At 41.3% G+C, this 23,265-nt stretch overlaps 1 protein-coding gene across 3 annotated transcripts in view; it reads right to left on the bottom strand.

Annotated features, from left to right (window-relative positions):
* Positions 1-22,118, bottom strand: part of LOC121185960 (zinc finger protein 516-like) — a 51,402-nt gene extending 29,284 nt beyond the window's left edge. For 2 of the 3 annotated variants that reach the window (XR_005894395.1, XM_041044510.1), the window contains exon 1: positions 19,159-19,412. The gene's annotated coding sequence lies outside the window, so the exon portion shown is untranslated. Of the gene's footprint in view, positions 1-19,158; positions 19,413-22,048 lie in introns of those variants that run through there. The other variant, XM_041044511.1, reaches the window with a different exon arrangement.
* Between the last annotated feature and the right edge of the window lie 1,147 nt (positions 22,119-23,265).

The raw sequence follows: 23,265 nt of genomic DNA on the forward strand, positions 1-23,265 counted from the left end.
ACAGGAGTTTTGCTCTTTTTTCACTTTGCTTTGACTCCATTTTTGTCCCAGTTTGTCTCATACAGCATGTGCTCATACAGCAGCCCAGTGCAGGTATCATAAGTCATAAAGAAATTTTGTATTGTTTAACTGTGGCTCGACAGGTTGGCTCTACTCTGACATGTCGAATTCCACTTTTGACTCCAGGTTGACTCCAATTTAGGTCTCATATAGGAGCTTTGGTCTTATCTACAACCAGTTGAAGTCCAGTTTGGGTTGTTATAGTTATGTTATATTTTTCCCTGTTGTCAGGGTCTGTCCCTGGTCTGTCAGAGCAGGTCATGCTCATAAGCAGGAAGAGCAGTGGGGGGCTTTGTGGCATTGTTGGGGTCTCCAATTCCCATCCTATCCCTAGATCCATCCCTGCCCCCCCATCCCTTAAACCCAGCCAGAACAATAGAGGGGGTCCACGCTGTCTGTCCCTTCTCAAACACCCCCCCAACACCCCGCCTGATAAATAGGCTGAGTGGGGATCCTGCCTACTCTATTTGCGTGAGAAGGGGCTTTGGACAGAAAAGAGTCCACTGGGTCTGTGTGTGTGTGTGTGTGTGTGTGTGTGTGTGTAGGAAGTGGCAGGTGTTTGGGTCAATACTGTCATGTTACATTTTGGTGACCAGTCCATGCTAGTGGGATTACTGGGCTGGTCCAGAAGGGAAGGGGACAGTTGTCTGCCCTACAAAGTATACTACAGAGTTCACTACACACCAGCACCAGCTGTTATAAATGATGGAAATATGGTGGAAACGTCCACCTGGTAAGACTGGTTTTCAATATGATTGGTATGCACCTGTAAGTTGCCGTCTGACTGTTGAACCATGTAGGTCTATAACGAAAAAGGAAACAAGGGTCAAAATGAAATTAATAATTTAATGTATTTTTTTCCAGTTTCACAACAGCTTGAGTCACATTTCTAAATTGTGCATTTATCTGCTGGTACCAAATTGTATGAAAATTTAGTTAATTTTCCCCTTTTGTTTTGCCACAAACAGTTTGTTTATTCTGGACAATAAAACTAAACTGATCAACATGGAAAGATACCTGCTGCTATGATTTATCTCAGTTTAAAGCCTACAAGAGCTGCCTGCTCTCAAAGGACCCAACCATCTTCAGCTTCCTATGGGACTCAGTGTGTGTTTGCGTATGTGTGTGTGTGCACGTATGCTTCCTTCCCCCCTCCCTCTCAAAGTCTGCCTGTTTTTCTCACACCGCTCGTTAACCCCTGGGTGCTCCTGCCCATAGAGCCCCTCCTCCTCCTGAACCACAGCAGCATTCCTCTCGCACACACACACACACACTGGGAACTACTGTCACTGTGCAACACAGACTAAACTATCATTACATGGATCTTAATTGCCTTAGAGTTCACAAACAATAGATATGCTCACTGCATAAACTCTTCTTGTACAGGATTGTAGGTTTTAATTGTTCACTCCACGCTTAAACCCAATGTCAACCCTGGCCTAGACCTTAATCTAACCCTAAACCTAAATCCAAATCTTAATCCTAAGCCACTGCAGTAAATGTAAGGATGATCAAAATGTGCTTATGTAACAGCATCTTGCCCATTTTGCTTTGAAAGAGACATTTAAGGACACTCAGACGTTGACGTTCTGTACAGAAATACACACATTACAATAAATACAAGTCATTTAGAGCGTTACATCTGCACTTGATCAAAGATGTTTCAATGTTTTCTGTTCAAATCCATGCAAATAGCTGCGGGATCATTTCCCTTCTATGCTTGCTTCCCTTTGCTGTTAAATAGGCTGAGTGGGGATCCTGCCTACTAGTATAAGCAGTATAAGCAGGAGCGGGCTGGAGCATAAACAGAGCAGGAGCAAAGGTAAAACTGCAAGTTGTTGGTGTAATAGCAGCAAAAGCAGAAGAGGCACTCGTATTACAGAGTTTGATTTAAATCTAAATTGAAACTCGCTCCATCTCTTTTCACTCCCTGCCCCGTCTGTCCACTCGTCTCACAACTCTCCCGGCCATCCCCCCCTCTGCCCCTTCCTTTGCGCTCTCCTCCATCCATCGGCAGAGCAGAACAACCTCTGCAACTGAACCTAAATCAGTCTCTCTGAAGTGTAATTAGACCAGTGACCTCAAAGCTGGCCACCAGTCTTTCACACTGTCACGCTTTCTGATATCACCGTTTTATTTTGCTGTTCAATGTGGCAAGATGGCTTAGCAGTTAGTTACACACACACACACACACACACACACACACACACACACACACACACACACACACACACACACAACATCAAGGAATGGGTTTGATCCAGTGGTGCGGTATTACTTGCCAAAGTGTTCTTCTAGCAACCCACAGCATATATCTCAATCTAATCATGCAGCTGTGTATAAATGTGCATCTTTGGTGTAGCGTAAGTGGCCTGAACAAATAGAGAACAAGACAACAGCCAAGACTTTTAGTTAGTAATTTGGCTGATGCATGGAATTAACATTAATTAGAGCTGATAAAAACTACCATAGACAGTTGTCATTTCACACAGTGAGATTCCTGTGTCCTATACTCACCACACCCGCTGGCTAAAACAAGAAAAAAAAGAGAATTTCAGCATTTGCTGCTTGTTAAAGCACATTGTTTTACAGGAAACTGGCTTATCACTAACCCTAAGAATGCTGATACCAAAATCACCAAGACAGCATTTTAAGAATTATCTGAAATGCAAGTTCCATTCTACTCAACGCAGTATTTAAAATGCGTTAGCATGGAGCTGTCAGGTCAATCTTCTACTGAAAAAATGGATGTTGGCATCCATTTTTTCAGTAGAAGATTGACCTTCATGCTTTAAGAAACATGCATTGAGGTGTTGCATTAGTGCTCTGATTTTCTGTGTATGAATACAGTACGTCTGTTTGAATTTTCAATGCCCACTCATTTACTTGGTTACTTGCTTTGTTACTTGTTGTGTGCCTTGTTTTCAAACCTGTCTCTACCTCGAGGCAAAATCTGAAGAACGCATCCTGTAAGAGTTGTCAAGAGGAGATATAAGAACATAACAGGGCAGCAGATCTGCTTTTGACTCTTCCTTGCCACCTGCACACACACACACACCCACACACACACACACACACACACGCACACACAAATACTGGCAGGCAGGATGGGAGGGTTTCCACAGAAATCTCCTGATGGCTCTACTACAGAACGAGTGTGTGGGCTCAAACAAGCAGTTGTTGTTGTTGCGAGGTGGTTCACACACGGCTCTAAAGTTACAAGCACACACAAACCAAAACAACGCACATACACATTATAAAGAAGCACAATCCAAACAAAGTAACCTGTGGGTAAAATCCAATTTCAACCCCTGGAAAAAGTTTTATTGAGAACAGTACACTGTATTATTGAACCTTCTCTGTATATGCATAGGCATGACTGTCTAAGAAAATAAAAAGCAGTGCCATATAGATTCACTATAAATTACTTTTTTGACACTCCAGAAACACAATAAGTCTCTATAGGATTATAAGAGAAACATTATACGAAACATGGAAAGTTATTGTGATTGTATACATAAGAAAATTAAAATCTACCGAACAAAACCACCAGTGGCATATTGTTAACATACAGTCAGAAATTATAATATAATATCCTAAAACTGGAAAAAAAATATGGTTTATAGACAAGAAGATGATCATTGATGACCTATTATTCTTGATGGAAACAAGACTAAAACTGAAACAGTCAACTGAAAACGAGAACTACAATGAAATGTTTTACGTTTTTCATCAACAAATAAAAAACAATAGGAAAGATGGATAAATGGTCACATTTTAATGGAAAGTCTTATTCAACATGCTGCATCTGTGGAGTCGCACACTGTACCTCCTGATTAGCAAAACAGTTTCCTGAGCTGCCCAAAAATATCTCCTGTTCAGAAGATGATTTAGCTGCTTGACCTGTTGCTCTGTTATTAACAAGAAACACCCTAAAACGTTATGTGATGTTAGTGTTCTTGGAAGAAAGAGATTTATGGACTAAATTCATTTATTCATTCATTCCACTGAGTATTACATTAACATTAATTACTTTCAGTCAGAATTTCAGTGAACAGGTGAGTGAATCTGCAGAGCTCCTGAATGACTCACTGCTCTGCAGTGAACACCGCAGGTGGCTGCAGTAATGCTAGGTTAGCAGGAACAACTGTACTACGTACTACTGCAGAGCACAGTGACATGGACACCTTGCAAGAGACACCTGTAACTATGGCAACTGTACACAAAGATGGCGACAGCTATAGTCTCAAAATGCACTAACAAGACTAAAACCTAATGCACATTTTTGTCCAAAGAGTGAGACTAAAGCTAAATCAAAACCAGCTGCCATTAAGCTTTGATAGGAGGATTTTGTCACCTTTCAACAGAGCTGTTTCCCTCTGTCACCAACCTTTGTGCTAAGCTAAGGTAACCAGTTGTTGGTGTTAGTGTCTGTACAGACATGACAGTGGTACTGATCTTCTCGTTTAATTCTCACCAACAAATCAAATAAGAATATTTCCCAAAATATTTCCTTCAAAAGAGATACAAAAACAGGGTTAGTGTAATGCGGTCCCAATTAATATACTATTTTGTCCTGCAGACATACTTTGAGTCCCTGTGGGCATTTTACAGGCATATGAGAGTGCATTAAGGTCAACATAAACTCATTATTGACCATCATAAGTCCCTAAAGCGATATTTTAGGAGTGTTTTTGTTTGTGTGTCTTTGTGTGCAATCCAGTGTGTGTGTCCTGAAACATCTGTCGGGGATTTTATGGCCAAAAACAATAAGAAAAGAAGCACCACACAGGAACTGAGGCTAGATGAGAATAACAAATGTTGTTAGTCTTTTGTACGGGACACAGAGTTTTTCTAGAGGACGCACTGAAGCTACATGACACATTTCTTTCATACACAGGCTGACAGGCATTACCGTGAGAGAAAGCTTAGGTGGGTACGTGGTCATGATGGATGGCTGTATAAAAAGAGCTGGAGATCCCATCTGGGTCACGTCTTATCAGGCTGACTGATTCACATTGATGAAATCATGCCGGCTTGTTAACCCGCCCAGTGGAAAAACTCTAAACTAATACTGAGGAAAACAAGGCAGCATCTGAAGAGAGATGCATGTCAAGGAGAGTAGAAAAGGCAGAGCAAATAATGAGAGGGAGGGCAACAGAGGGAAGATAAGTGGTAAATAGTGATGTAAAGTCACGGCAGGAGATGGATCGGGATAATAAGAGCTGACTGAGAGGGAGAGAGAGGGAGATGTGAGAGATCGAGGCAGACAGAGAGCAAGAAAGGGAGAGAAATGCAGGCTGTGGGCTGAACGCTGCAGAAAATGTCCATCATACAGGAGTACTCTGACTTCTAAGGAATTTGGACTATTGATCACCACTTTCTAATGAGAAGATTGGTACAAAAACAAATGTGTCTTTCTGGTTATTAGCTCTGTCTGGTGTTTTCTCTCTCAAACTTTCATTATGAAGGCATGACTGAAAGATTCAATTGCAGACTACACAATCTGTTATGACAGATATTCTTTGCAGTGTAACCACAGCACAGAAAACTGGCCAAGATCCACTCTCTCAACATTCATCCAATAGTCCTAGAGAGACAATCTGCTAGTATAGTTACACTATACAGTCAAACGCCCTAAACTAACAGTATGTATGTGTGTGTATTCACCAGGTTTGTGTGAGGGTGGGTGGCTGTGTGTGGGAAATGTTGAGTTCTCATGAAAATCTGCGTTACTTTTTCCTCTGTTTTGACAGATGTTTTAGTTTAAAAACACCAAAAATCAAAGAAATATCCTGTTAAAGAGTTAGTAATTCCAATCTCTGTGCCTAAATAATCTTGGGGGAAAACTAATTCCACCAGTGTCTATAATGCTGGAAAACATCTGTCTCCAGAGGTTTGACAAGAATAGACAATTTCATGAAAGCATCTACTAAAAATGACGTCAGCTGCGGTATGACAGGTTTCCTCGCAAAATGTGACAAAGAACGAAGATAGACAACACCTACATAGATGACATACATAAAGTTCATCATAGGAAAGAATAACTAGATGACTAAGTGAATCTCAGCCAAGGCATATGATAGAAAATCATGTACTGGAGGATATAAATGCAGCAAAACAAGGTGGGGGGGGGGGCTTCGACATGTAGCAGAATCAGCCATTCCTCTGGTTCATTTTCCCTTCAGATGCAGGTGGGCTCAAGAAAACCAGATCACAGCATCCTGTCGATAAACAAGCAGCATTCCTCAACCCGCCTGTTTGCAATAAAGCTCACTGGCACAACCTGATCTGCACCAGTTGCTGTGTTTAGACAGTAGTGGGTTTACCAGATCGACATCTGGAAGCGTGCAGCATCTACACTGGCGTGAATGTCAGGCTGACAACCTGTCTGGTAATGGGCTACATAATGTCAGTGGGATATTAATGGTAACAAATTGCTGTCAAGTAAACAGTGTACAAGTCCTGCTTCTCAGTTTTTATTCTAAATGAAGGAAACATAGGCTTGGAAACAGTGCATGGTAAGGTTTATAAAACTCTTTCACGTGTAGGCTATAGCAGGCCCACTCTTTTTGGTTTTACTTGCTGAAAACAATTTTGGAGACAGGTAAATAGCAATTACACAATAACACAGTATTAGAGTAAACTATAAATTTGGTCTAGTATGCTGACAATAAACTAACACGGTGAATATGATGAAGAGTATACCTGCTAAACACCATCATGTTATCTTTGTCACTGTGGGTATGTTAGCATGCTTACATTAGCACTTAGCTTAAAGTAATACTATGCCTAATTACAGCTTCACAGACACAGCGTATGTGAAGTTCTGTAGTTTCTTGTAGTTATTCTGTGTTTGTGACTATTACACACCAATAATCAATTACTGATGGTTGCTCTGGGACTCATATTAAGGTCAGGCCAAGCTGTATTGACCTTTGGCACTGAGACATCAGCTGGCAGTATCTGACTTTGAATACAGTTTGTATATATGATACGACAATGTTTGTATCTTTTCAAAAATACACTCTTAACATAGAAAGTAGTGTTGTGTGATATGTTTTTACTAATAAATCAGGCCACGATAAGAAATATGTGATACAAAGGTCAAGTAGTAGCACTTGCCATTGTAGTATAGCAGTAGTTGTACCAACAGTAGCATATGTAAGACAATTTTGCACGAAAAAAATGTCATGTCTATGGAGAGGTCTAACTAACTATACATTTTAGATCATTTTTGTAGGATGGGTAGCATTCATTTTCAAAATTGTGCAAAACAGAACAGAATATCAGATCCACTGTGCACTCCACATAATGTTGTGCTATTACTTCAGAGGAGCAAGAGGGAGGAGGTATTACAGGAGAATGCAAAGGTTGCATCAAGCAGTCATGTTTGCGCAGCTTTCCCCAGAGAGAGCAGGCACTTCCAAAGGGAGTTAGGCTACCTGCATCAGTCAGGCAGCAAAACAGCCTTTAAGGCAGCCAGCCAGACAGTCAGCCACCTCAAAAACCAACAGGCCTGTTACACAAGAAATAAGCGACAGAGGATTACGCATAGTGTCATTCTCTCCACATCGCACCAGTGGACAGCTTTACACAACACACTATGCCGAACACAGACTCAAAGACTTCTGGATGGGTTACTAAAAATGGAGACAACTCACTCCTTAAGAGACACGCACATAATGAGAGTGAGAAAGTCTGCTGGTAAACTTGTGTATTTGTATGAATCTGTAATCAGAAAATTACATTGAGCTGTGGCTACTGACTGCCAAACACAAAGATTTAGCTTTCAAAGAAAGAAGCGAGAGATGGTTTGAGATCTACAGACATTAGGATCAGGATCAGATGGTGTTCCACTGTAAATACTTTATCAACAGCAGCCATTAGGAGCTACACTTGTGTTGTGCATTTATATACGATAGATTGCATACATGATAATGACCTTTTATTACAGATGAGAAAAGGACTACTCACTGTTATGTATTACATAAATGCATCTTAACTGATTACATATTCACTGCAGAATTAATCAACACCACACTTGTTGAACTGATTCTAATAAGGTATTTTGAAATACTTGCTCACAATAAGTAGAAGCACTAGTCTTAATATTGTATGATTTAAATACTGTTTTAGGGCTTTTCCACAAGAACTATTTGGAATTCATCGAAAAGGTTTTAGCTTGAAAAATGTCAGTTTAAAAAATACTGAAATTTGGCACAAAATTATTTGATGCTTGAATTAAAGAGCTGGCAGTACCAGCCATCGAAAATTTTAATACATACAAGCATAGCGCACAAAATTCCACCTCAGATCTATCTGGGACAATTATGCCTGTGGAGCCTGCTGTCTAAGCATTTAGACCTAAGCATACCAACTGCTTGTGGGACTCCTGGCTCAAACCTAGTTGTGAAATCAGTATGCATTAATAAGGAGTCATATTAGAGTATGCACAACAGCCAGCTGCAACCTTAAATAACTACATCAGGAGATGGTACACCCATAGCACGTGTAAGCTGGGAGAAATGTACATTTCAGATAAAGAATTTCTCAATCTGGTCAAATGCAACATATCCCTTCTCCTCACATGAAAATGTAGATATGGTGTTTTTTGTCTAGATGAGGAGCCATGGCCATGGTTAGGCTGAACCCTGCATGCCCCCCTGTTGGAGACTAAGTATGAGATTTAGATTCCATAAATGGGTCAGATAAATCTATGTGATTTATTGGGGTTAGTTTTTTTTTGTTTTTTAAGGGAAGGCAGGGTTTTGTGGCCATCCTTAAGACTATTAATTGGGTGATTTTGTGGAGTTGGTCAGGTATAATCTGATGGGATTAACGGCTATGCTCTTTAAATAGAGTTCTGCGGCCAGGGATTAGATGATCACAGCCAGTCGGCCTCAGGAGCAACAGATTTTCATCTCTATGGTTTTAGCTTAAGGGAAAAAAGAAGCAGTGACTATGATGATACAGTGGGCCATGATGCTGTATGTAGATGTTTGTGCCTGTGTGCAAAACTCAAGACATCATGGAATATTCAGATGAAAGTGTAAAGTGTGAATAAAGCGGAATATTCACTGTGCAGGCCTCACTCATTTGTTTCTAGCTCTCAGCTGATTATCCTGGGGAAACTCGTCTTGGGATGGGAAGGTGTTTGGCTGGGATGGTGTGTTTGTGGCTGGGGGTTGGGGAGAGGGGGGTGTGAGGTGTGTGTGTGTGTTGGGGGGGGGGCACTACCAGGGGCCCCTACCTCCTTCTCCTTCCTCCCCTCAACTATCCTCCTCACATCTGGATACAATGTGGGAACAGGGCACTGAGGCCAGGGGGATAGCTTAAGGGAGGGCGTGAGTGTGTGCTGGGGGATTCTTTACAAAACATCAAGAGCCAATGGAAAAAGGTGGTAGTGGTGGTGCTGCTGCTGTTGCTGCTGCTGCTGCTGGTGCATGTGGGGCAGCGGGGTTGTATGTGTTGTGGTGGTGGTGGGAAGGTGGGGAGGTGGAGGAGTACTAAAAAGCTCCCTGTCTTTGGTCTCTTCTTCCCTGTGTAGTTGACTGCAAGGCCCCCGAGCAACAGACAGAGAGGCAGCTGGGAACTGAGCTAAGCAACAAACAACAGCCCAGGAAACACAATGAAAGAACACAAATCCAGACGAGGTAAAAAAAATCTGGTGTTTCTCTTTTTTAACTGGGTAAATACACTGGACACAGCATTCTAATCACTCCAGGTTTAGACTGAGCTCCACTCCTGATTTGAAACACAGCACTTCACCAACTGAGCATTACACTTCTGTAACATTGTCAGATTCACCAACGACACATAAAATGTCTAAAAACTGCAGCAGAACCAAAGATACTGACTTGTTTTTTCCACATATTATTCTTCCTTGGCACCTACATAACCCACAATGCAACCAAACAAACTGACAGTTTGGTTGGAGGTCTGGGCTTGTTATGCTAGAAGCTGCTAATGTAGCCTCAAGCCACCAGCCTCAGGCAGAGATAAGGAGAGGGCTACAGAAGCCTGGTATGCTCACTTTAGCCCCTTACACCGCTGACTCAAGTGACATCATTTGAGGCAATTCATCATCAAACTTTACGCAGACCCCTCTAGAGCCACAAAAGACTTCATACAACTTTTCCACATGGGCAACAGTGGTCCCCCATGACCTGTAAACGGTCAATGATGTGTAAAATCGGCACACTTTCCCTTTAATATTTTGTTCTACATCCATCTTGTCAAACAGAAAGCTGAAATTAATCTCTACAATCTGATTTGCCAACTTGAACAGAGAACAGGTTACAACAAGGTTCTGATGTTTTTCCCCACATACATGAAATGTAGATATAACAAGAAGAGAGGGCTGAAAGAAAAAGAGATGGTTTTTCCTTATTTTCACTTTTTTTTTGCTGAATAGAAACCTTCAGAATAGATGATGGATGCCATGCCTGCTCCTGCATCCAGCTTGCATGCTTGGTGTTCAGCTGCATCTCTGGATTTGGGGGGGGGGGGGGGGGGGGGGTGGCTCATTAGCCCCTGGGGCGACCCACCTTCTCCTCCTCCTCCTCCTCCTCCTCACCTCTGTCCTCAGTGACCCCAAAGCCTGCTTGACCTTGTCAGAGTTGCTCCTATTACTACTTCCTAAAAACTGTTTCCTCACGCCTCTTTATTCCCTTCACTACAAAAATGGAGAGATTCAGACTGGGATAGTGATGGTTCCCCAAGTTGGGTTAAATTTCACTGTACTTTAATTCACAAGGGTCGCAGACTCTCAGAAGCAAATGCCCAAATTTGGATTTTCCAGTGCTTCCATTTGGCCGGTAATAAGGCTTTTATGTTGCATTATTACTATTCCTCATTCTTTTGACTCATTTTGAGACAGCCAACAGTTTCTGGCAGAAAAGGATAAGTCAAACTGCCCTCTGTATTTCCATATGCGTGGGTCTGGCCTTCTAGGCTGGGATTTCTTTTCTTTTTTCCCACAGAAAAAGGACATAACAATAGTGACATGCAGGCAGATTAACAGCAGCATTTGAGCAAAGGTCCTGCTCATTTAAAAAGAAATGTATTCATAACTAATTGTATTTTTTTTCCCCTAATTGACAAGTCTTTGTCTTTTTCCTCTATAATGATCAGAAAAGAAAATATTTTTGACAGGACAATGTCCAAACTTCTATCCATCTGTAGCCCCTTCTCTCCCACACGCATACGTGCATGCACACAAACACACTCACTAAAACCCATCGCGGCAAGGTTAGTCTGACATCAGTGGCTAACGATCAGTTCCTCTGTGGGCTGAATGATTAGCTGCTGTAGCCTGGAGACATTTCCAGCTTGTTTCCCTAAGTTAGTCAGACATGCAACATCACTGGCTTTCAATCTGCGCTAACGACATCCACTCTCTTCCATTCTCTCTGACTCTGTGCAAAAAAGAGCAAAGACTTTTACAGACTGATAGATGATGCTAATAATGTAGTGAATGTGGGGCAGTTGAAATGGAGTGAAAACAGAAGAGAAGCATATACGTTTTCATATTTAACTCATCCATGAAGGTTATGTTTTTGCTTGTTTATGTTTATTTGTTTGTCAACAGGATTACTCAAAAAGTACTGAACCGATGTTCACGAGTTTGTACAGTTTGGAGCAGATCCTGATAGTAATCCAGATCTGGTGGAAGAAAATGCTGAATCCGCATTACACTTGTTGTACTTACTATCTTACATGACAATTCAATCATTTATGTTATCAGACTGCTTCCTTTTTCCTTTTCATTTCTCTATTGTAAAGGCTAGACAGAGATGTGTAGGATTGTTTGGCCTTGGCAGAGGTATGCACTCTGCTGCCATTCTAGTTTAAGTTGTTTTCATAATGGAGCGGCACAGCAACAACAGACGTTCCTTGAGGAAGATAAGACAACACTGTGTGTGTGTGTGGCGGGTGTGTGTGTGTGTGTGTGTGTGTGGGTGGAGTAGGTAGCAGTTTATTTGCATCAAAGTGAAACTAAAGTGAGAAAGAAAGTTTGCAAATATTTGCAAATATTTTTAATGTGATAATCCATGTTTATTATTATTGGGGGTTTTTTGGTTGTTTGTTTCCAACTGAAGTCTTCATGTCTTTCCTACTTCTTCTCCCTACTACCCAGAAATGTCAATCCAATCTTGGATTATTCTGTTTACTTATTCTAGTACTTATTCTCTTCATTCCCAAGAAAAAAGCAGCAAATAAAACAGTGCATTGCTCTTAAGAAAGAACCATAAGAATAACCTAGTTGTATAATTTAAGGCCTTTTTAATTCTTGTTTATTCTCATTTTTGAGTGTGTTTATTAAGTGGAACAGGATGGTGAATGCTAAAAAGGAGCCTCTCTGCTTAGGAAACAGCTTGCCCAACCCCCACCCTTACGGCCCTCTGGGCTGCTGTGAGTTTGGATTAAGTTTGGTTGCCATGTCCCCTCCCTAACATGCCCGACCGTCACCCTTGCAAAACACTCACACACAGACACCTACATGCTAAGTTTGCATATCATCTAGTGGCCTATCAAATTTGAGGAAGGCCTTTAGGAAGGACACAGTCTTGCAGAAAAGATAGACAAGATAGATGAGGCATAAAAAGAATGTAGAGGCAAGAAAAGCTGGTTTAACAAATGATTAGGAAAGAACACAATGTGATGTACTGTGTATGATATACAGAAATGTGCTTTAACTGATCTATTTTACATGTTCTCCATCAACCAGTATGCTTAGTGTAATCTTCAGTGCTAAAGGGTGTTTATGTAACAGAACTGACAGCACCCTTTCTTAAATCCCCATTTTAATGCTATCTAATTAAGATATGAGTGTATGTGTGTGTTTGTGGTGTGCAGGATGTGTGTGTGCAAAGCAGTGGATCAATAATGGTAGTCTACTACAGTGACATCTGGGCTGGACAAAGAGTGCTGTTCCTTCCCCCGCCAGCTCTCCCCTTCTCTCTCTCTCTCAATCCCTGATCACAGCCACGTGGTTCTCTGGGCTATTTCTCCCAGCTAAGCTTATTTCTCTTCTTTAATCCCACAGCAATCACAGCAACAATGCCAAGCGTAGGTTCATAGGCGCAGGCAGAAATCTATTAACTATGATCACTATGTCAGCTCAAACCTGATAAGAAGTGCTAATGAATCCAGCACATTCAGCTCAGTGCTATGTGCTCGTGATTGTTATTTCATTGGATCATCAATAATATGTAGGATGGGAAACCAACATGAGTGACGATGATGGATAATGTGGCTTGTAATGTGGTTAATGTGCTTCCATTTGAACTGAAGTGAGATTCTGTTTTCTGTAAAACTCCAACACATCCTATTCAGTCCAGCTGATGAAATCTATGCACTGACAAGGCGCTGGAAAGCTGCAGGACAATGGCACTGTGAGTGTCCTGAGTTAATACAGGCAGAGTTGCACTGATAAATGGGTTTGATATCCACCCCTGATTATGAGATTAACAGCCACTCAGTGTGGTCCACCTCGGATCTGGTTCTTGTCTTTGCACAGCTCCTGAAATTATTATTTATTAGCAAAACTAGTGGTATCAGGACAGATTGGGCAAATTCTCATTGGGGTTATTCACAGAATGGAAAGGCATTCAAACAGCAAATACTGCAGACTCACACCCACATGTGTGAGATGAAGATGACCAAGACCAAACACAAAAAGCCATGACACACTCGAATTGCTTCCCTATTATTGACTCATTTAGAACAGCTGCATACAGGCATTTCAATAATGGCCACAAATGATGTTTTATTGACTCCAACTTTTAAATAGTTTTACTACACAAACATACAGTTAAAAAAAATCCAATCAGAGGAAAAAAGTTTGTGAAACTACCTGCACTAATTACTACTCGCATTGAATCATAACTGGTTGTCACAACTGTTTTTTTTTCTAGCTGCACATTTCAGCATCTGTAATTACCTTTTTTTCATCACTAAAATATTTAGGAATAGGAATAGGAATTTCACTCATCACTGGGAGGGATATCTGCACTGAATGTTTTCCATAAACGTGTCATATGTCAACTCATTTAATTTAGTGTAGGCTCTATTTAATAATGTAGCTTCGAATTTTAATTGACGTGATTAATTGTTGTGCACTAAGCTGTCAATGTTACACAACTGTGGATGTGAACAATGTGGTGACACCATCTATAATGTAGCCTTTTTTAATATCTATTGCACATTAAAAAATGAATATATGTAACACTAATTTGTGTGGCTTGTTGCCACACCCACATTCAGCTATTGTTATTTTGGGTAATGACAACGTGTAAAAATAACACCGTCCTCTTTTTATTCGTGTGCCTCATGACGACATAATGTGAAAACATCAGTATGCAGTGAAAACATCAAACATTAGATAATTACAGTAAACAAAAATGTGAAAATGGCATTTTGGATTCTGCATCCTAATGAACCATCTTCGAGGTTTAAGATTTGGTTACAGCTTCTTTAAACTCAATGCCCCCTAAAAAGAATGGAGCGAACAGAGAAATAAATTTGCACAATGCGTTATGTTTAGCATATTTCCTATGTGATAAAAGTGTTACTTCTTTGCAAGTCTACATAGACCTCTAATGAAAAAAAATCTACGTGGCATAGCTTCTATTGAGTTCTTGATGGCGTACTGTTTCATTGGGGTTTTCCACCACAGCAACAATGAACTTCTGCAGAAAAACTGAGACCTTTCTCATAGTGATACAGTCTGAAGATAAAAACCTAAACACAAAATATCAGCCATGGGCCTCAACCCTTGAATGAAAAAAGTACCCGTATATGCAACAGTTGAGCCCTATGCAACACCACTGGCACGTTCCCCTCGCCCCTCCCCACCACCATGGGTGAAGGCTAAAATGGCCCTGTGCCTAAATCCCCCCGCCAGCACCTCTTCTACCCCCCACCAACTCTAACCCCTCTCCTATCTTAATCCTCTGATTACTACATCATTTTCTTTAGGTCTAATTTGGACAGCTATCAGGCTTCACAGTTTACTACCTGGATAGTGCTGCTTGGCTTGGCATAGACTCTATTGATCCATATGGGTGGGTAGGGTGCAGGTGTGACCCAAATAAAGATATTAACCACCCACCTGTTACCAAAGTTTTAAAAAAAATGCATCTAAGAATGTTTTAGTTATAAGGAATGGACATATTTATATACTGAGGATGTGTAGGGTGACAGTTGAAAGAAATCTAAATTCCCTCTGATTATCCAAGGCAGTAAGCAATACGTTTCCCATGGAGGGCTCATTTATAATTTAATCCAGAAGCTTGGTGTTTCTAGGCTAACACAGAGAGATTGCCCTTTCAGAGTGGAAACCCCCACCATGCAGCTGAGAATCAATGCCATCAACACAGAATAGACACTAGATCCTGTATTAAAATGATGTGACTGTCTGGACCACCAGCAAAGACACATGCAAATCTTAATCTAATTTTTTTTTCTTTTTTTTTCTTCATGACAAAAAAAAAGGAACAGCTGTTGAAACGGGTTTTGCACTTGCTGTTTGCTGCCTCTCGCCATAATCCAACCTCAATATGCCACAAAGTTATTTAAGCCTATGAAGGCTGATACATCTTTGCTTTCATGTAGAAAAGACTGATACAATCTAAAGCATAACAACGACGAGTTGAGAGGAAAAACAGAGAACAGGCTGCATAAGACTTCAGCATAACAGACTCAGTAGGAAAACATATCTGTCTTGTTAGTTGATGTCTTCACTTTTTTTCAGAGCCATTCTAGTTCAAAGCTGCACAACATTAACATGACCAGTTTGGGCAGAGATGAAGCAGCAGAGTCAAAGCAGGGTAGCAATTACACTCGAAAAAGAACTGAATGGATGCTGTTTATGACATAAGTGTGGACATGTAGAGATCAACTAGCTGGAACTCTTTCAGACATGGATTCAACAAGGTGCTGGAAACCACCCACAGAGACCTTGGTCCATGCTAACATTTGTCAGTGTTACAATAAAAAAAAATTTTCATCACGGAAAAGGTCTCCATGAAGAGATCTACACACTTATGCTACAGCCATTTTAAACAGTACAAAGATACACCTTTTAAAAAGAATGAACTTTGTTGTAAAAATGCCTTGAACTAAGAAATAAGGCTGAAAGATGATTTTCCCAACCAAGATCATGAACCCAGTATACTATTCTTAAATCAGCATTTTTTTTCTTCTTTTTTGGCCACTTGGAGGCGACAAAAACAAAACTGACATATTATCACAGTGTAAAGTTGATATGGCTAGCAGTTAGCAAACTATTGCCTATTTACACATCCAGCTGATACGGTGCAACATGTGAATGTAAGTGCAGTATTCACTGTTTTAGCTCTGTTATGTTCTCCACAAACTCCAAACGGACATTTCTCGCTCTTTAAGCGGCTAAATGCTCCGCTCTGTGGGCTCATCACTGCCAGCAACATCTTAAACATTACACAATTACCATTCTTAGTATCATTTTTGATTGTAGCAGCTTTAATATTAACTGTTGAGTGAGACAAAATTCAGCAGAACCAGTAACTTATCAATTAGCAAAGAAAAAAATAACAAAGGTTACAACTCTGTGATATTACCTCAAAAATCTACTATGACAGAGTCTTTGTGGCGCTGAACCCCCCCCCCCCCCCCCCCCGCATTGGTGAAGGTAAATGACTATGTCCATGGTGAAAAGGCACAAGGCAGTAATGAGTAATGAAAACAGCCGAGTTAGTGCTGCCATTCAGTAAAGGGCCTGCTGCTGTGGAATGTGAGGCGCCATTCATTCACATGGGTTAAAAATGCATTTCTGCCACCACAAAGCCCTGCCTTGTCCTCATTGTTTCTCACCACGCCAATAAAACACTTCCACACTCTGAAGGAAGAAGACAAAAAAAATGAAATTGCTAATTTTACTCCCACAGATACAGGAAAAAAAAGGGGGGGGGGGGGGGGGTGGTAATGGGTGGGGTGAACTTCGCCAAAAAGTCTTTGGAAGAGATAAAGAGTCATGGTAGGGTTGAAAGTTTGATCATGATAAGCACGGGGATGCAAAACCAAGCACACAAGCTGCCTAGAAAAGACAAACCGTCCTATTGACAAAAGCCAAATGCACGCAGCATTTATTCAGTGTATGAAAAGAACCACAATGGTGGAAGGCAATCAAATAGAAAAAGCTTCACTTGAGTCATGTGTGAGCTCTCGAGGGATCACTTTGTGAATATGAGGCATCTGCAAAAGGCTCTCTAAAAAAAATCACATTTTTCTCTGCAAGCTGTCATTTTGAGACTGTGGTAAGAGCTTGAATCAACATGAATCACATTTGTGTTACTCAACTGATAGCCACAACAAGTCACATTTAAACATAGGTCATGTTCCTCTTTCACCTTTCTTTATTATGCTCAACAAGTGACCTCAGAAATGTCAAGTGTTCGGACACTTGCGTATGAGATAACCCTCTAAGAAAAACACTCCCATGCTGAAATCTTCAGGTACAATTGAGCCTGTTTGTGGCTTTCCCTTAAACAGCTACGCAAAAAAAACAAGAATGACGTGCAGTCTGCCAGTAGTGCCATTACGCAGAAATTAATTAAATGTTCAGAATTTACACCTTCCCTAAAGCTTTACTGACTAAGTGTGTTTACCCTCAAATCTATTTCTGGTGTTATTCATGGGTTGGAGAACAGGTGGTGCTCTTAAAGACTATTCATTATCTAACAGTCAGTTTAGGGAAGTTAGATCATTTATTGTTGTTGTGGTGTTGCAGGGCGTCGTAGTCACTAGTACAACCAGAGAGTGAGATCTACAGGCTGTAGAAGAAATGCTTAACATAACATCTGAAATCTGACATGGGGGAGACAATGTAATCCTGTCTGCAAAACAACGCTCTGCCTCTCTTCCTCCCTCCCTCACTCCTCTCTGTCTCTTTTTGTGTGTGTGTGTGTGTGTGTGTGTGACCTTACACAGAAGAAAATGCTGTATCGTTCAACAAGTACAGAGGAAAACAGCACACCACAGAAAGTCAATATCAAAGGAGATGGAAAGAAATGCTGTCAAGCACAGAAACAAAAAAAAAAGACACTGAGGATCCAGTGCACAATGAGAGATTATAACCGGAATGCTTGTCACCAGGGGAAAAGTAAATAAGTTAAAAAAAAAAACATCATACAGTAAAACTCACTCTACTACACACAAGTGACAACAGGAATAATATAGAGATTTGTGTGTGTGTGTGTGTGTGTGTGTGTGTGTGTGTGTGTGTGGGTGTGTGTGTGTGTGTGTGCATGCGCAAACCAGTACAAAGTAAGCCCTATTTGGGCTACAGTTCCAGATAACACAATGCATAGTTTGGCTTTGTTTCGTTTTTCCTTTAATCATTTGCCTTCTTCAAACTACAAACAACATGGATGTGAGCATGTTTTGACACATGTGCGCACGAGCACGTGCACGTGCGCACACTGTCCTCTCTCTCTCTCTCTCTCTCTCTACTCTACAAACTATGCCTTTACATAACGATTTCCTCTGATAACTACTCCAGCCTGCCCCTGAGGGAGAATCACTATGACAGTCCTATATTATACCTATAATAGGTATCCTCAGTGTTTAATAGATTACACAGTGACCTTAACCTTAACTTTATGGATTTTTTTTTCTATTATCACTCATGCTATAGCTATAATTTTCACTTACTGACTCCTGCTGCTAGACAGAAGTTTATAGCTGTCTTGTGCTACTTTATAACATTGTTATATGGCCTGTAATATCACTATAAAATTTCTTTATGATGTCCATTTTTCCTGTTATTTCTACAGTATCTTTCCTCTAACTGTGGCTCTTTCTTTCTTTTTTTCCCCAGTCCCTTATCAGGCAAACATCCCTCAAAATGACCCTTCTGTCCATTGTAGCACATGTACTATTGCTGCCCGTTTCTCACTCAGTCCTCTCTCTACACTCTTCAAGGAAATGACTAGGTTAAACCAAAGAGTCTGTAATAGTCATAGATTGCAGTATGGCAGCAGCAGCAGCAGCCCCGACGAGCACACCCTCAAAATAACAAACAGTAATAATTATATACAGTCACTTCCTTACCAGTTAAAACACCGCTGAGCTCTTAACACTCTCTCACACACACAGAGAAAAAAAAACGGGGGACCGGTGCAGCTCTCCAAAAGCAAATATAAAGAGTCCAGATCCGGCACAGATAAGGAGGAGATACACTCTGCTTTCCAGAGCAGCGACTGACAACAGCGACCCGAGGCTCAACTTTGCTAAAATCGCGTACGATTATTATTATTATCTCTGGCGAATTCCTCTCTCCTTGTGTTGTAGAACAGTACAGGTTCCTCTCTCTCTGTCTCTCTCTCTCTCCCTCTCGCTCGCTCGCTCGCGTCTCTTGTCGTTTCACTGGTGCTGCCTTCAGGTGGTATCGGAAACTTTGTGACTTCAAACGCAGGAATCCCGGGGAATATTTAGTAAAGAGTTAACAGTGGGAACAGTGACAGTCAGTAACATCCAGAGGCCATTCATACACTTTCCTCAGAAAAAACTGGGGGCTTTCCACTACATCGGCCACTGTGCCTAAAAATCATTATGTATACCTAGAATATTTGTCTTTAAATAGGGCGCCAAGACTTGGCAACGTATTGTGGCACACTGAGTGGGTTATTTAAGAAACTTATTTTAAATAGTTGTAGGCCTCCATTATGTTGATGATAATGCAATGTTGATGAGCTGCAATGATGTTGATTAGTCGATTGATTGGCACAAATTGGCAATTATTTTGATGGTGGAATAACTTGAGAAAAAAAGGGAATTTGCTGGTTCCAGTTTCTCACATTGAGGACATGTCACTCAACATGTGACTCTATTTTCTGACATTTTAGAGACCAAAAAAAAAAAAAAAAACATTGCTTAATAGAGAAAATAACTGTTCGTTACAGACCTACTTATTAATATGTTTTATTGATGTAAATATTACAGTTTACAGGTAAATCAACAAGCGTTGCTTCATGAATAATTTGTTTACCAATCACCATATGACAGTGATTGGGACCTATGCCTGCTCAGTTTCGCTTAATTCCCTCATCTATAAAGGAAGTGTGTTGGGTAACCCCACAGTTGATTGATAGTTTCGTGATATCACCAAGCGTTCCCCATGTCACAGCAGAGTCGAGTCAACGTTTCCCCGTCTAATATAACAAAGCAAGTCTATTTCTGATCAAACTTATACGCTCCAATATGGAAATATCGGAGTTTGAGGGTGCACCTGAACGCAGCATAGATGGAAAGAAGCCCTGTCTGTTTGCGAAACACCGAGGACAAGATCGAGGCCGAAAAAAGGAGAAGCAGAAAAAGTTTGTCCCCTACGGTGCCTTTGTCACTAAACCTCAGTCCACAAAGGGGGCGCCCACATTTCTCTGAGTTTTTGTTTCATTCGTGTCTCCATCGCTATCAGGTGGATCAGCTGGTGTATTATTGCATGTGTGTGTGTTTAGTCTCAAGTGTCCAGGGGAGAGCAGAGGAGACGTTGAACAATTGCCCCCAGATCCCCAGCAATCCCACCACCATACATGCGTACATCGGTTCCGAGCGTAAAAAGACAAGTCGGTGCCACAGGCAGATAGCACTATCTGTGATCAGGTTGCATAGGCTACTTACTTTTGCACACAGACACACGCACGTACCCCCTCGTTGATACAGTCGCCTCTATGCGCACGTCAGATAATTGAGTTGGAGTAGAAAACTTCTTTAACACCCCCCCCCGCCCCCACCACCCCCATTCCAAATCAGTCCTTTTACCATAACAGCAGACAGGCTCACGTCCTGTAAGTGCATCATCACACAAAGTTAGATGCGCCCCCCGTACACACACACACACACACACACGAAACACCCGATCGACCCCCCCCCCCCCCCCACACACACACACACACACACACTCCTCCCTCGCCACATGTTTCCGCACCCCCCCACCACTCCAAAACACACACACACACACTGCATGCAGATGAGTTGTGAGAGCTAGAGCTGGCGCAGGGACTCAAAGAAGAAGAAATGCGACACAGCACAGAGCTTCCAGCGCTTTCAGATCCTCATATTAATGACAACAGAGAACCTCCGTTCCGGCCGCTGGCACCTGTGCCTTGCTCAGTGGCAGTCGTGCCATGTCTATTATGTAGGACACGACTTCCTAATATGGATAGCACCCCCCACCTCTTTTACCCCTCCCTAACGTCCACCTCCACCCTGTGTGTCTGTGTCTCCGTGTGAATAAATTGATCTTTAAGAAAAAAAGGAGAGAGAGAGAAAGAGAGAGAGAGGGGGGGGGACAAATTGATCTTCCCTCTCCTGAATGCTTTCTGCGCTGAATTCCTCCTTTTCTTTTCTTCCTACTTACAACTCAGCTGTTACCTCAAATCTGTCTGTTTGATGCTGCGGGGATAAAGTCTGTTGCACCCCCCCCCCCCCCCCCCCCCCCCCCCCAAAAAAAAAAACAATTACTCAAGGAAGAGATGAGTGTGTATGGTGTGCGGGTGGAAAGTTTGCTTAACCTCATGGATGTTGTTGTAGGATATGAGACCGGCCATGTTCACTTCATCCCCACATCTTTTTATTTACATTGGAAAAACTGACTTTAGGCAGCTTTTTAAAGCCTGTCACACGTATTATCACAAGTATCATCAAGATGGTACAAGTTAGGCTACACAGTGTCTATGACAAGTGAGAATCACAAATACTAAAATAAATGTTTTATGCGCTTCTGATTCTGTTGCCATGAGATGATCACCGACAGAAGGTCATACGTGATATATATATATTTTTTCTTTAAATCTTCCACTACACCCTTGTCTGCATGTAACCTATTTAGTAAATCAAGATCAGACAATCGCCTTCCACCTACCGTCCATCCTAAACACATGGAGTGATCCAGTTCACTGTGTGCGTATAAAAGAGAGGGAAAATCGTGAGATCTGCGTACCTGCTTTATCCAAAAGAATAATCCAGGGTGACTTCAAGAAGCACAGACAATCCTATAGGTGAAAGCATGCTCTTTGCAGTGTATGCTGAAGTGCATGATTGAGTAGGTCGAGTCCATTCTGTCCCGTGGGGGCGAGGGGGGGTGACTGGGGAAACCCTCTGCGCGATTACTCACGTGTTGTCCGTGTGTTTCTTTTTTAGAATAAATACCTAAACGAGTGAGTTCCGGCTTTAAGCAGAGCAACAACTGCTGCAAACAAATGACAGTTTGGTGCGTCGGAGGGTGTTTTGACCATTTCCTGACACCCCTATTCCGCGGACGAATGGTTCCTCCCGAATTAAATGGAACTATCTGCTATTGTCTCATCAGCGAAAAGTTGTTGATAGTATCCAGGACTTAAAAAATGCACAAAGACAGCGACAATGTCCACCTTAGCGACTTGCTCGGGGTAATATTGAGAGTTTAAATGATGTCATGTCTCAGCAAAGACACGAAATCATAGCCGGTGATGTAATTTAAATCTTTGCCAATCGAGTGTCATACATTGACAGCTGAGGAGTCCTCCTTGAGCCACCCTGTTGCAACACTCAGACAGCTGTTTCCGAGGAAATAATACTTTTATGTGGACGTGCAGTCAAACTTTGTCTTACTGTAATCCCTACTTGTTCAGAAAAATACGGATGATTAAAATCTAAATAACTTGATTCACTGGTTAAGGCTGGGAAAACCCACTTCCTCTTTTCTTCTCACAAAGATGTGCATTGAAAGACCTTTATTGTTACATTATTCGACAAACTTGTTGTCCCATTCTGTGCTGGCCAAAACTTTTTGTCATGTGGAAATCAAACTTCTGACTTACTCGAATTTCACCTGTTTTCTTTTTTTTTCTTTTGTAAGATTTCAAACTGTAATAATTGATATCAAAATGAATGTCTTCTTCAAAGACTATATTATTCACTTTTCCTTTTGTCTCTTTAATGGTGCTGGAATGCATGACTATAGCCTATTTTCAGTCAAGCAGGTTCTCAATCCTGTTTAACACACGGTCTTGAAAATGGCAAACAGAATAACACGGCACCAATCTAAGTTCAACCTATGCTCAAAAGTAAAATTGCATAATTAATACAAATGACAAAGCTGATAAGAGACACATGTAGCTGCTAGTTGTAGCTCTTATTACTACACTTGTCTGACATTTTTTAAAAATAAGCTCAAAA

This window comes from Toxotes jaculatrix, chromosome 8, assembly GCF_017976425.1.
Source record: "Toxotes jaculatrix isolate fToxJac2 chromosome 8, fToxJac2.pri, whole genome shotgun sequence".
Taxonomy (NCBI): domain Eukaryota; kingdom Metazoa; phylum Chordata; class Actinopteri; family Toxotidae; genus Toxotes; species Toxotes jaculatrix.